Genomic DNA, 13,124 nt, shown 5'->3' on the forward strand with positions numbered 1-13,124 from the left:
TTCCCTTAATGTTAACAACTTACATAACCATAGTACAGTTACCAAAATTAAAAAAAATTAACCTTGGTACAATTCTATTGACTTAACTGTAGACATTCTTCAGATTTCACCAGTTTCCTCCCTAATGTCCTTTTTCTATTCAAGCATCCAATCTAGGATCCTACAGTGCATTTAGTTGTTATGTCTTCTTAGTCTCTAACACCTGTGATAATTCCTTAGTCATTCCTTGTCTTTCATGATCTTGAGATTTTGAAGAGTTCTAGTCAATTATTTGTAAAATATCACTCGGTTTGGGATTGCCTTTGTTTTCTCATGACTACATTGAGGTTATGCATTACTGGGGAGAATACCACAGAAATGATGTGTGTCTTTCTCAGTCAGTCATATCAACAGGTACATGATGTCAATATGTTGTAATACTGGTGATGTTAATCTTTTTTTATCATGTTAACTATTTTTAAGTGTGTATATTTCAGTGGTCTTAAGGTGGTGTTAATCTTGACCACTTGGTTAAGATAATGTCTGCCAAGTTTCTCTGCTGTAAAGTTACTATTTTTTCCTTTGTAATCAATAAACACTTGGGTGATGATACTGTACTTGAAGCTATGCAAATATCATACTTCTGCTTAAGCTAATTTTAGTCTCCATTGCTGGATATTTCCTGTGGCAATTAATATTGTGGCATTCTAATGGTGATTTTCCATTTTCCTGATTCCTTTTACATTAATTAATTAATTGAAATTCTTCTGTAAGGAATACTTGTCCCTTCTCCCCCACTTATATTTGGGTTATAATCCAATGCTGTTGTTTTTTATTTTGTTGTTCAGCAAACCCTTTTATCTGAAATGAAGGGCAGATTTTTTAATATGGAAATTATCCACATAGAACACGTTTTGATCAAAATTACTATTTCTTTGTATCCCTATATATTAGATTATTTTAAACAACCACAAAATTTTAAAATCTTTTTAAGTTTTACTCATAATATTTTAAGTTTAAATAAAAACTATACTAGCATAATTTAAATTTTTAATCACAGTTATACAAATATTAAATAGATATTAAACTACGAAACATTTCAAATTTATTATGCAGGCCTGTTTATATATTTATAAGCTATGTATAATAGAGATATTTAAAAATAGATTTATATGCTAAAATTAGACATACAAATATACAAGAAATTGAATTGGTCTGTCTGGTTTTATGAAATTCTCCTAAAAATAAATAAATATGTTACTTTCTTTATCATATCTGTGTATCTTTTTGTTTGTTTGCTTTCTGTTTGAAGATGAATTTGTCTTTTTCCTGGAAACATAATTCATCCATATAATTTTCCCATGTAAATCTCTATTTTCTGCAGAATTAAAATATCTTCAAAGTATGTGACTAATAGGACACCAACTCTTCAACCAAAAATTTGACTTCATTTCCAAATTTATATAACACTTTTAAATAATATCATTAGAGTATTGGTTGCATTTATATAACATTGAAACAAAATGTTAAAAATTGAAAATAACAAGGGTTTTCTGCCAAGTCGTGAAGTAAGCTTATACTTCTATGTACCATGCTCTGTTCTAAACACAGAAATAATAGATGAAAATTAAATAATTCAAAACCAGTAATGGAACATAGACGTAAAATGGTGACCAGGGATGAAACCTCTGGATTTCTGAGCTACAGGAAGAGAAGCTGGCATTGGCTGTCATTTATTTGGCTCTTATGGGCTATCAGGAACAAAATGTTCTCCATGAAAGATGGAAAATAAAAGTCAAGGTCACTGTTCAGTGTCAGGAGCAAGGATGAATCCATCTTGTTTGTGAAAGAAGGGTGAAAAACCACCATTGCCAAAAGATCCTTGAAGCTATACTTTATCGTATGTTGCAAGCCTATGAAGGCTGGAGACACAGACATAACCCTCAGACTACATTATGAATGCTGTGGTTAACAGGCTTAATAAAGTCATCTGTCCTATTTCTAGTATCATGTTGGGACAGAGGCGCAAATCACTTTTATAAGACCTGATTCTAGGCCATGTCAAAGTGGTCTAGGAGATGATCATACTCCAGGGAGAGGAAGGAAAAAGAAGACTTTTTAAAAAACTACTGGCCAAAATAAAACTGTTTAAGATGCTTGCAGGGATGAACTAAGGAGTCACACCCACAAGAAGGTATAACTCCTTAGTTGTCCTTCTTGTGGGTGAACCAAGGAGTTATACCCACAAGAAGGACAACAAATTATGGATGAAACAAAACAAACAAAAAACATGAAATAAGATAAAACAAATGGGTACAAATGTAGCCAACTAGAAATTTCAGAAATGAAACATATTCATTGTAATAAAACTTCAGAAGATGGCATAAAATTTAGTTTGGGAGTTACTGAAGAACAAATTAGTAAATTGTTATATAAGAAAGAAATTCATCCACATAGAACAAAAAGGTAAAAATTGTAAGAGGAGTTAAAAGATGTTACAGTTATCTATCTTTATGTGTTAAACCAAATTTAGAGGAATAAAACAGCTATTTTATTATGCTCGTGGACTCTGTGGGTCAGAGATTCAGACAAGGCATGATGGGGATGGATTGTCTCTGATCTATGATGCCTGAGGCCACAGCTAGAAAGGCTTGAAGGCTGGGGGGTGACATGGTGCTATGGGACAATATATCTGGAGGCCACTTCCCTTATATGATTGATGCTGGCAGTCAATCAGAATACTTGCATGTGTCCTATCTATGTAGCCCGGGCATCTTTACAACATGGTGGCTGGGGTCCAAGAGTGAGTATCACTTTCACCATACTTTCTGTTGGCCAAGCAGTCACAGAGACCAGATTCAAGAGGAGGGAACATATATCACACCTCTTGAATAGAGGAGTGTCAAAGAATTTTAGGACCAGGTTTTAAAACTGCCACCGAAGACATGAATGATAGACATAAAAACTCTAATATAGGCCTCATATAATTTCCAGAAGAAAAGAATGGAGGGAATAGAAGAGAAGAGAAAAGAAATATTAATTATGTTTCTTGCCAAGATGGCAAATTGGCATGGGCTACAGATACCATACTTCAAAGTCAGTCCTGGAAAAACCATACATCAAAACATTATGGAATCTAGGAAATAATGGAAAAACCCTAAGAAACTCCTGGAGAGGTTGAAGTCTGTTTTATACTGGAGTGTTAAGGCTTGGAGGTGGCTGCAGCCTTGTGGGGTAGGAGGAAGCCATCATGTCAGCGGTATGATAAATTTAAAGTATCCCGCATTTGCCTTTGGACAATTAATACCTGTCTTCTCACTGGAAATAATTGGAAACAGTTCAGATTGCTGGTGTTGTCAGAAGAGGTAAAAATCAAGGCAATGAAGAAACTCTGCTTGGCCTACATCCTAATTCCTGGACACTGTTATGTTACATGACAAAGGGAATTAAGGATGCTAATCAACTGACCTTAAAAAAGGGAAATATTCCTGCATTATCCAGGTGGGCCTGATGTAATCCCAAGAGTCAAGATGGATGTAGACATTGTTGGGAAATACTATTCTGTCTTCCATGAACAGGAAGGATAAAGCTAAAGGTATTGAAAACATACTTGCATAATACTAAATATAAATATCGTTAACAGAATATCAAAAATCAGAAAACCTGTATGAATATAAGAAAAATAGTCCTAAGGGCAAAAAGAATTATAGAACAAATCTGAAATTGAATGTATCTAAGATAGCCTCAAAATAATAAAGCAAACAGATTTTGAAATAAAAATTGGTGAATCCATAATCATATGTGGAGTTTTACACATACCTGTCCCTGTAATCAATAGACCAATCAAACAGAAAATAGCTAGGAAATTCAGAATTCAAACTTGAATAATTTAAGGAATGGGCTTGATTTAAAAGGCATATAGAGAACACTTTGCCCCACAGTTTAAATAAACCCATTATTTAAAAAGGCACATAAAAGGGCCATCCCGTGGCTCACTTGGGAGAGTGTGGTGCTGATAACACCAAGGCCATGGGTTCTGATCCCTATATAGAAATGGCAAGTTAGCTCACTTGGGAGAGCGTGGTGCTGACAACACCAAGTCAAGGGTTAAGATCCCCTTACCAGTCAATTTAAATAAATAAATAAATAAAATAAAATAAAAAGGCACATAAAATATTTAAATGACAACATACTAGATCACAAAGTAAATCCAACAAATACTAATAATCTATGTCATAAAAGACATCTTTTTACCTCAATTTAATTACATTAAAAGTTAGAAGTTAATAATTAAAATATCATAAACCTCCCATGGAAAGTTTTAAAACTTAAACTCATGAGCAAAATAATTTTCTGAACATGCTGGAGCACTGTCCTGATGCAGCCCTGGGCAGCAACCTGTAGAGTGTGCCCCGGGCCTGTTCCTTGAAACCATTTTCTGAATGTTTATTCCCTCCCTCCAAAGCTCATGTTGGAACTCAATCCTCAGTATGATATTTGAAAGGTGGGGCCTTTAAGAGGTGATTGGACTGTGAGGACTAAGCCCTCATGAATAGACTAATCCATTCAGGTACTGATGGGTTAATGGTAAAATGGGTTATCAGGAACTAAACTGGTTTTATAAGGAGAGAAAGAAAGCACGTAGAAATGCACTCTTGACCCCCGGTCGTATGATACCCTGTGCCACCTCAGGACTCTTCAGAAAATTCCCACCAAAAAGAAGGCCCTCAACAGATGTGTCCCCTGGGCCATGGACTTCCTAGCCTCCAAGACTATAATAAATAAACCTCTTTTTAAAATATGTTACCCAGTTTCTGGTATTCTATAATCAGCAACAGAAAACTGACTAATACAGATAATTGATATTAAGATGTGGTGTGTTGTTCATAACAAATACCTGAAAATGTGGAAGCAGTTTTGGAACTGGGTAATGGGCAACAGCTGGAAGAATTGGGAAGAGCAGGCTAGAAAAAGCCTAGATTCTAATGAGGGCTTAGAAGACAAGAACACCATCAGAAAAGTTTGGAAAATCTTAGAGATTGGTTAAATGGTAGTGATCAAAATGATGATAGAAATATGGACTGTAAAGACCATCCTGAGGAGGTCTCAGATGGAAATAAGGAGGAGCTTATTGGAAATTGGAGGAAAGGTCACTCTTGTTACACAGTAGCAAAGAACTTGGCTGGATTGTGCCCATGCCTAAGAGTTTTATGGAATGTGGAACTTAAGAGTGATGAACGAGGGTATTTGGTGGAAGAAATTTCTAAGCAGCAAAGCATCCAGGCAACTGCCTGGCTACTTCTTACAGTTTATGCTGAATTATGGCAGCAATGGCATGATGTAAAATGGAATCTATACTTAAAAGGGAAGGAGAGTGTAAAAAAAACTGGAAAACTCTCAGCCTGGTCATGTAAAGAGTGAAAAAGTTTGTTCGGGAGAGAAAACCAAGGGTATAGTCCAGCAATCATCGGCTAAGATTAGTATGGAGATAAAGCATCATCAAGAGAATGGAAGGAAGTACTTGAAGGCATTTCAGATATATTCTAGGTTTCCCCTCCCATCACAGGCTCAGAGGCCTAGATAATAGATAGAATGGTTTCAAGGAACAGACCCGGGGCACTCTACAGGTTGCTGCCCAGGGCTGCATCAGGACACTGCTCCAGCACTGCTAAAATGGCCCCAGATGCAGCTGGACCCACTGCTTTGTAAGATACCAGCTGTAAGCCTTGGCAGAGTCCATATGGTGTTAAGTCTATAGGCTCACAGAATGCAAGAGCTGTGGAGGCATAGCAGCCTCCACCCAGATTTCAAAGCATGTATAGAAAAGCTTGGCTGCCTGGGCAGAGTTTTGTCACAGGGGCAGAGTCACTGCAGTGAGCCTTCACTAGAGCAGTGATGAGTGGAAATGTGGGGTCAGAGCTGCAGCAGAGAACCCCCACCAGGGACATGCCTAGTGGAGCTGTGGGACCAGGACTGCCACTAAGACCCCAGAACTGTAGAGCTACCAGCATTCAATGCAGGCCTAGAAGAGCTGAAGTGTGGCCTGAGCCCAGAAAAGACATGGGGCAATGCTGCCCAAAGACTTGGGGGTCCAACCTCCACCTCAGTGTTCAAAGGATGCTGGATATGGAGTCAAGGGAGATTATTCTCCAGCTCTAAGATTTGATGCCTGCCCTGCTGGGTTTTGGACTTGTTTTGGGCTGGTTAGTCCTTTCTTCTTTTCTGTTTCTCCCTTTTGAAATGAGAACACATATCCTATGCTTGTCCCACCATTATACATACCTTGGAAGTAGCTAACTTGTTTTGATTTCACAGATGTGACTTTGGACTTTGGGAACTTTTGTGTTTGTGCTGGAAAGAGTTAAGAATTGGGTACTATGGAGATGGAATGAACATATTTATAAGTGAGAAGGACATGAGCTTTGGAGGACCATGGGCAGAATGCTTATGGTCTGAATGTTTATCCCCTCCAAAGCTCATGTTGGAACTTAATCCACAATATAATATTTGAAAGATAGGGCCTTTAAGAAGTGATTGAGTCATGAGGACTGAGCCCTTATAAATGAATTAATCCACTTACAGATTAATGAGTTAATGGTTTAATGGGTTATCAGGAAGTAGACTGGAGGCTTTATAAGGAAAGGGAGAAAGCATGTGAAAATGCATTCTTGCTCAACTGTTTCCCATGTGATACCTTGTGTCATATCGGGACTTTGCCAAGAGTTTCCTGAAAGAAGAAGGCCGTCACCTGAAGTGCCCCCTGGACCTTGGACTTCTCAACCTCTAAATCTGTGAGAAATAAATTTTGTTTCTCTATGAATTACCCAGTTTCAGGTATTCTGTTAAAAGCAATAGAAATTGACTAATACATAACTTGAAATGAAATATGAAAATATTTCTTGAGTGATAATATTAAACACCAATATTACTGGTTTTGCCTCCTTGCTGGAAATGTCAGACTCAAATTACGAGAGCAGCAAAAAGGCCAGTATGGGGATCTGAACCTGTGATCTTGGTGTTATAAGTCTGTGCTCTAAGAAGAATTTTTAACAAGAAGGAGAGCAATCTGTGCAGAAAGAACAGAAATTTCTCTGAGGAAGAATTAGATGAGGAAACTGTGATTTTGGCCTTGGTTCCAGCTACAGAGGAACCTGAAAAAGAACAAATAGAACCAAGTGTTTCTTCAACTTCTGATGTCAAGCCAAAGAGGCCTAGGAAAAATAATGAAAGTGAACAATTCAAGGCTCTCCCAAAACCTACGTATAAAATACCAAGCTTTCCCTTGCTGGCCATTTTGCCTCCAATTTATGAGGTGCATTGGGACACTTTGCAGAACTGGTACCAACAATTTAATTTGAGTATCAATGGTGAGAAAATAGAGGTTTATCTGAGGCTCCAGAAACATGCTTACCAAGAACAAAAACATGCAATTCCTGAACCACCACCAGAGGCCAAACTGCATTCAAGGAAATGCAAGGCACTGACCAAGAGAGCAAGTCTTCATGAAAGTTGTGAGATGAGTGAGAGAGAGGAAAAGACAAACATAGTGGAAGAGATAACTCCAGGTCAGGAAGCCATGCTGGCATTGTGAGGAAAAATTGCTACAAGGGCCGTTCAGCCCATGGCTGTGAACTTGCGGCTTGTTCCTACTTTTGTTGAGGTCTTTTTGCTACAAGCCTCTGGTGTCAGGTGGTGTGTGGTCCATGGCAGACCTCTCTCCACAAACACAGAGAGGGGTTCACCTGAAGTTCCATGCAGGTCAGGTCTGGGTGCCTGACACTCCCAAGATGATGATTTTTCTCTTCCTGTTACCAGCCTGCACTTTTCAATCCCCAGGCCAAGAAGATAATATGTTTTGCCCCAAATGTGCTAAGAGCAATAAGAAGATAATGAAAATTAATTACTATGGATAAGAAGAAGCAATCTGGTTTAAACGCACTGTAGGAGATCTGAGTATTCCACCCAAAAATATGCCTACGTATTATTTATGCATGAGTATTATTTTGAGCTGAAGGCAATTGAGAAGAAATGGATACAAGAAGCCCTCTCTGCCTCACCACTACTGTACCTGTATACCCCCCACTTAGACTCAGTAAGTGTTAATATCTTTCTATATTTGATATATATTGTGACATATGTAAATATATTTTTGATTAAATCATTTAAAAGTAAAAATAAATAAATAAAAACAACAGCTAAATACCAAAATTTGAGAGAATCAATTAAAATGCTATTTAGAAATACCTATCCTGGATTCTTTATCTTGGAGCTGCTGCCCCTGTGGCTACCCTGTGCTGCTCCTCTGACTTCGGGGTTGGAATTTGCATTCCTGAAGTGAGAAGTGTAACAAGTGGTGCCCCATGTGAGGAGAACTTTGACTCCATGGATCAGAGACTGACCTGCCAAAGCCTTGGAAAGGAGAAAGATGTCCAACATTTACTCATCCTGATATGACCAAACTGCCCTGGCACTGCCTGCCCCAGTGATATGTTAATTGGAGAAGGAGCTTATACTAACCCTCAGGCTCAAGCTGAGATTATAGATTTAAAGGATTTTTTCTTGAGAGAAAAAATCTGCCCCCACCAGAAAGGCCCGAGACCCGTGGTAACCATGCACCCTGAGGCACCAGCATGACTGAGCAGGTGGGCCTTGCCACCACCAGACCCCATCTCCCAGCCTGGGCAAGTGGGTGCCAACCAAAGAGGTGCCCCTGGAGAGGCCCGAGACCCACAGCAACCACACGCCCCAACATGCCAGCGCAACCGAGCAGCTAGGCCTCACTGCCGCCAGACCCACCCAGCCCAGACGAGTAGGCACCAAACAGAGAGGCCCGAACCTTCTGCCCACAAGCACTGAGGCAGCTGTGCCAAATTGGCAGTCCTGGCAGGATCTTAGCCAGACAATAGTGTCAAACCAGTGGACCATGAAACCCTTTGCCACAATGACTAAACAACAAAGGAAAGATACCAGAAATATGAAAAGTCAAGAAAGTACACCACCAAAGGGTAATAACTCTCAAGCTCTAGATCCTATAGAACAAGAAGCCCTTGAAATGTCTGAGAAGGAATTTTGAGGGATAATTCTAAGAAAACTAAATGAGATAAAGAAAACTCAGCTAGACAACATGATGAAATGAGGAAAAGTATACAGGACCTGAAAGAAGAAATGTATGAGGAAATCAATGCCCTGAAAAAGCATGTAGCAGAGCTTGCCAAGCTGAAGAATTCATTCAACGAAATAAAAACCACAACAGAGAGTTTAACCAGCAGGCTTGCAGAAGCAGAAGAGAGAGCTTCTGACCTTGAACATGGGTTGTTTGAAATCATACAGGCAGAGGAAAAAAAAGAAAAAAAGAATTAAAAACATTGAAGAAAATCTAAGAGAGATATCAGACAACTGTAAGTGCTCAAATATCCGAGTAATGGGTATTCCAGAAGGGGAGGAAAAAGGAGATTGCATTGAAAACATATTCAATAAAATAGTGGCAGAAAACTTCCCAAGTATAGGAAACGACACAGATCTTCAGATTCAGGAAGCTCAAAGATCCCCAAACGTATTCAACCCAAAAATGTCTCCTCTAAGACATGTTATAGTCAAATTGGCAAAGAGACAAAGAGAGGATCTTAAAAGCTGCAAGAGAGAAGCATCAAGTCACCTACAAGGGAGCCCCAATCAGCCTAACATCAGACTTTTCATCACAAACCCTAAAAGCCCGAAAGGAATGGGATGATATATTCAAAATACTAAACAACAGCGATTGCCAGCCAAGAATACTTTACCCTGCAAGGCTATCCTTCTGAAATGAAGGGAAAATAGTATATTTCTCAGACCAACAAAAACTACGGGAGTTCAATACCACACAACCACCCTTACAAGAAATTCTCAAGGGAGTACTAGGTTTGGTACCTGAAAAATGATTACCACTGCCATAAAAACTCAAGAAAAAACCCACTAGTGAGATAAAAATTCTAACAATGAAGAGAAAAAAAAGTTTATCTACAACCCAAGAAACCAACAAATACAGAACACAAGCAGTAAATCAGAAAGAAAGGAACAAAAGACACTTAAGACATCCAAACAAAAATCAATAAATTGCTAGGCATAATCAACACTTTTCAATAACAACTCTTAATGTAAAAGGATTAAATTCCCCACTCGAAAGACACAGACTGACTGACTGGATTAAAAAGGAGGACTCAACTGTATGCTGCCTTCAAGAGACTCACCTCACGTATAAAGACACACATAGACTAAGAATGAAAAGATGGAAAAAGATATACCATGCAAATAGAAATGAAAAACGAGCTGGCATAGCTATTCTTATATCTGATAAAATAGACATTAAAATAAAACCATAAAAAGAGATAAAGAGGGCCACTGCATAATGATATAAGGATTCATCCATCAAGAAGACATAAGAATCATAAACATATATGCACCCAAAGTCAGAGCAGCCAGATTTATAAAGCAAACTCTATTAGACCTAAAGAAGGAGATAGACACTAATACCTTAATAAGAGGGGACCAGAACTCCCCAAAATCAACATTGGACTGATCATCTAGGGAAAGAATTAGCAGAGAAACACAAGATCTAAACAACACTCTAGACCTATTTGACCTGGCAGATATCTACAGAACATTCCATCCAACAACCTCAGAATATTCATTCTTCTCATCAGCACATGGATCATTCTCCAGGATAGATCACATATTAGGTCACAAATCAAGTCTCAACAAATTCAAAAAAATTGCAATTATCCCATGTATTTTCTCAGATCACAATGGACTGAAATAAGAAATCAATAACAAACAAAATTCTGGAAACTATACAAACACATGGAAATTAAACAGCATTCTACTTAATGACATGTGGGTCCAAGAAGAAATCAAACAGGAAATCAAAAAATTTATTGAAACTAATGAAAACAATGATACATCATACCAAAACCTGTGGGATACTGCAAAAGCAGTACTAAGGGGGAAATTGATCGCATTAAATGCTTCCTTCAGAAGAATGGAAAGATGGCAAGTAAACAACCTAATACTTCACCTTAAAGAACTAGAAAAACAAGAACAATCCAAACCCAAAGTTAGCAGACACAAAGAAATAATTAAGATCAGAGCAGAACTTAATGAAATTGAAACCCAAAAAATGATACAAAAGATCAATGAATCAAAAATTTGGTTTTTTGAAAAGATAAATAAAATTGACAAACCATTAGCATGGCTAACTAAAAAAAGAAGAGAGAAGACCCAAATAACAAAAATTAGAAATGAAAAAGGTGATATTACAACTGATACCTCAGAAATACAATAAATCATTATTGATTACTATAAACAACTATATGCCAACAAATTTTAAAATCTGGAGGAAATTGAAAGATTTCTGGACACACACAAACTACCAAAACTGAGCCAAGAAGATGTAGAAAATCTGAGCAGAGCAATAACAATAAAGGAGATTGAAGCTGTTATCAGAAGGCTCCCAATGAAGAAAAGCCCAGGACCAGATGGGTTCACAGCAGAGTTCTACCAAACATTCAAAGAGGAATTGACACCAATTCTCTACAAACTATTCCAAAAGATTGAAACAGAGGCAATTCTCCCAAACTCATTCTATGAAGCAAATATCACCCTGATACAAAAACCAGATAAAGATACAACAAAAAAAGAAATCTACAGGCCAATATCCTTGATGAATATAGACACAAATATCCTCAATAAAATACTAGCTAACAGAATACAGCAACACATACGCAAAATTATACACCATGATCAAGTGGGATTTATCCCATGGATGCAAGCTTGGTTCAACATATACAAATCAATAAATGTGATATACCATGTCAATAAAATCAAACACAAGGACCATATGATCATTGCTATAGATGCTAAAAAAGCATTTGACAAAATTCAACACTTGTTCATGATAAAGACTCTCTACAAGTTAGGTATACATGGAAAGTATCTAAACATAATTAAAGCCATATATGATAAACCCTTAAGAACAGGAACAAGACAATGATGCCCACTCTTACCACTCCCATTCAACATACTGTTAAAAGTACTAGCCAGAGCAATCAGAGAAGAGAAGGAAATAAAAGGCATCCAGATTGGAAAAGATGAAGTCAAACTGTCCCTGTTTGCAGATGACATGACCCTATATATCGAACAGCCTAAAGCCTCTACAAAAAAAACTCCTGGAGTTCATAAATAATTTCAGCAAAGTTGCAGGACACAAAATCAACACACAAAAATCAGTAGCTTTTCTATTCTCCAATAGTGAACATGCAGAAAGAGAAATCAAGAAAGCTAGCCCATTTACAATAGCCACCAAAAAACAAAAACAAAAACAACAAAACGTAGGAATAGAGTTAACCAAGGATGTGAAAAATCTGTATAATGAGAACTACAAACCACTGTTGAGAGCAATTAAAGAGGACACAAGAAGATGGAAAGATATCCCATGCTCTTGGATTGGAAGAATCAACATTGCGAAAATGTCCATACTACCCAAAGTGATATACAAATTAAATGCAATCCCCATCAAAATTCCAATGACATTTTTCTCAGAAATGAAAAAAACTATCCGGACATTTATACAAAATAAAAAAAGACAATGCATAGCCAAAGCAATTCTGAGAAAAAAAAAAAAAAAAAAAAGCCGGAGGCATAACACACCTGACTTTAAACTATACTACAAAGCTATAAAAGCTATAATAACCAAAACAGCATGGTACTGGCATAAAAATAGACACACTGATCAATGGAATAGAATAGAGAATCCAGAAATCAAGCCACACACCTACAGCCATCTGACCTTTGACAAAGGCATGAAGCCTACAAACTGGGGAAGAGACTGCCTCTTCAGCAAATGGTCCTGGGATAACTGGATATCCATATACAGGAGAATGAAACTAGACCCGTAACCCTCACCATATACCCAAAACAACTCAAAATGGATTAAAGAATTAAATATACACCGCGAAACAATAAAACTTCTTAAAGAAAACATAGGAGAAACACTCCAGGAAGTGGGACTGGGCACAGACTTCATGAATACAACCTGGAACAAAGCATGGGAAACCAAAGGAAAAATAAACAAATGGGATTATATCAAATTAAAAAGCTTCTGCACAGCAAAG

General features: G+C 37.6%; 1 pseudogene; it reads left to right on the forward strand.

Moving 5' to 3' along the window:
• Nucleotides 1-2,649: 2,649 nt before the first annotated feature.
• On the forward strand, nucleotides 2,650-7,923 carry LOC134370602 (developmental pluripotency-associated protein 2-like; annotated as a pseudogene).
• The last annotated feature ends 5,201 nt before the right edge of the window (nucleotides 7,924-13,124 follow it).

The sequence above is a fragment of the Cynocephalus volans genome, chromosome 2 (assembly GCF_027409185.1).
Source record: "Cynocephalus volans isolate mCynVol1 chromosome 2, mCynVol1.pri, whole genome shotgun sequence".
NCBI lineage: Eukaryota > Metazoa > Chordata > Mammalia > Dermoptera > Cynocephalidae > Cynocephalus > Cynocephalus volans.